This window comes from Cyprinodon variegatus, unplaced genomic scaffold (assembly GCF_000732505.1).
Source record: "Cyprinodon variegatus isolate N-32 unplaced genomic scaffold, C_variegatus-1.0 Scaffold1676, whole genome shotgun sequence".
NCBI classification, from domain to species: Eukaryota; Metazoa; Chordata; class Actinopteri; order Cyprinodontiformes; family Cyprinodontidae; genus Cyprinodon; species Cyprinodon variegatus.
The window spans coordinates 88,969-91,125 of NW_015152129.1; the positions used below are offsets into that span (position 1 = coordinate 88,969).

The following is a 2,157-nucleotide window of genomic DNA, read 5'->3' on the forward strand; positions in this document are numbered from 1 at the left end:
TGTTTTTACAAAAGTTGCATGTTATCACTTTTTTCGCAGGCTATTTTAATTATTGTGATCAATTTGCGCCGTCAATCCCGGCGCATGCACGCTTCATTTGCAATCCTGCGGCTCTGACTGCAGCGCTGAGAGGGACTCCTGCGGGAGCGCCGCGGGAGAACAGGGTTGGGATGGGGGAGGCGCCCCACGGCAATGACGACGGTGGCGGATGACGCATTAATCGCGCAACACAAGTAATCGATGATGAAATTCGTTGCCAACGCTTTTAAAACTCGATTTTTATCGATTTTATCGATTTGTTGTTGCAGCCCTAAAACCAGATGTAACATTACAGTAGCAGTCATTCAAAATGGCCGTTCCCAGTCAAAAGCCAGCTGAATGGCAGCGAAATCCCCTCCAACTTCCAGCCACTGGCCTTCTCATCCTCTGCATAGTATTTTACTGTGACTCCACCCTTTCACTGAATTACAGGGTCTGACCAGGAGATGTCGCTTCTCTTTAGATCTTAATGTCCACAAATCTTGACAGAAAAAATATTTTAGGTGTTTAAAAAGGAATTGTAGGAGACCAGCCAAGGTCCAGTCAAGTCAAGTGTGTACATTTTGAATAGCTACTACTGTATTTGTATCATTATGTTTTATGAAATATATTAATTGTAAAGTCCATAACTATATAACTAAATAAACATTATTTAATGATCAAATAAATAATGAAAGTGGAGGTGGTGCCGTTGTTCTGGATAACGCATATTTACAGACAGAGATGGTTTATTCTTTGTGTTGAATTGAAAAGGTTTACCGTATTTTTCGGTCGCAATTTTTCCATGGTTTCGGCTGGCCATGCGACTTATACTCTGGTGAAATATAAACTTATCTTTTCTCTCCACGAGAGGGTGCTATGTAGCTTTGCAAGCAACATGTATTCTATTAATACCCCTGAAAGAAAAAACTGTTACAACTTACCACAATAAAACAAGTTAGCATTACAACTTCGACTGAATATAAATATGCCACCCAAAAGAAATGTATATACTGCTGAATTCAAGCTGAAAGTAATTAAATATGCAGTTGAAAATGGCAATAAGGCAGTTAGCCCTTTTACATGTAGGCCTATAACGGTAGTGAAACGCATGGCCCAATACAGAAGAGCTTCCTCCTCTGGACAAGAATCTGTTGAATGTCTACTCCTTATGGAAAAAGGACATTATTTTGAGGACCGGATGTTCACATTTTGGGTAAAGAAAATAGGTGGTTTGAGAGGGGCCTGAAGGAAGCCATTTATGTTCAAGAAAAACCAACCTTAAACAGTTACAATGCAGCACCCTTCCCGTTATCATTGCAACCCCAGCCGCTGTACAGGAGAGCGGAGGACCTCGTCTATTCAGCCAGTCCGAAAATCCCCTTTAACGACCGACCTTTCAGACACTTAGACAGGTATGGGGCATTAAAGTCTAACAAAAGAAGCAAAATGAGCCCCATTCCAAAGGGGTGGACCCCTTCGTCTGTTCCAATTTGCATGTTTTCAAAACAAAAACAAGGCTTTGTTGGGCTCCTGTATAAAACCTCCAACTCAACGTTATTCCTGACATTTTGAATTGAAAAAGCTTCTTGGATGAGAAGCGAAACGTCTCCGAACTTGGAAACAAAGTCCAGTGGATTGTTTTTAATTGTTTTTGAATGACTATGACCTGGATGACTTTGAAACTTTCGCCAGCAAACTGTAGTGATAGTATTAATGATAGTAGTGGTGATATTCAAAACGACCAGAGTAGGCGAGAGGGCCACTGGCACGTTATAACTCAACGTTTCTATGGGTCATTAAACATAATTAAAAGTCATCACATTGTTATTTTATGAATTAAGGCCTTAAGTAGCATTAAATTTCATTAAATGTAATTATAGTGGCCTTTAAAATGCTTTATTTAAAAAATATATACATTTATGCATAAAACAATTTCGTCAGATATATTATAGCAGATATAACTCGTTCCGTTGTGCAGAACTGCTTCCAGTTGATCGTAAAGCCGTATGTTCGGAAAAGAAGCTCGAGTCGAAAAAGCTAGAGAATGCGAAAATGCATTGGCTGGAAAACGAGGAATTTGGGACATGGCTGTGGCCTGTCGACGGTAAAGATTACAAATAATATTGCCATATTATA

General features: G+C 39.8%; 1 protein-coding gene across 1 annotated transcript in view; it reads left to right on the forward strand.

Moving 5' to 3' along the window:
* LOC107104280 (F-box-like/WD repeat-containing protein TBL1XR1) overlaps nt 1-2,157 on the forward strand; it is a 59,336-nt gene that overhangs the window by 46,219 nt on the left and 10,960 nt on the right. The window lies entirely within an intron of this gene.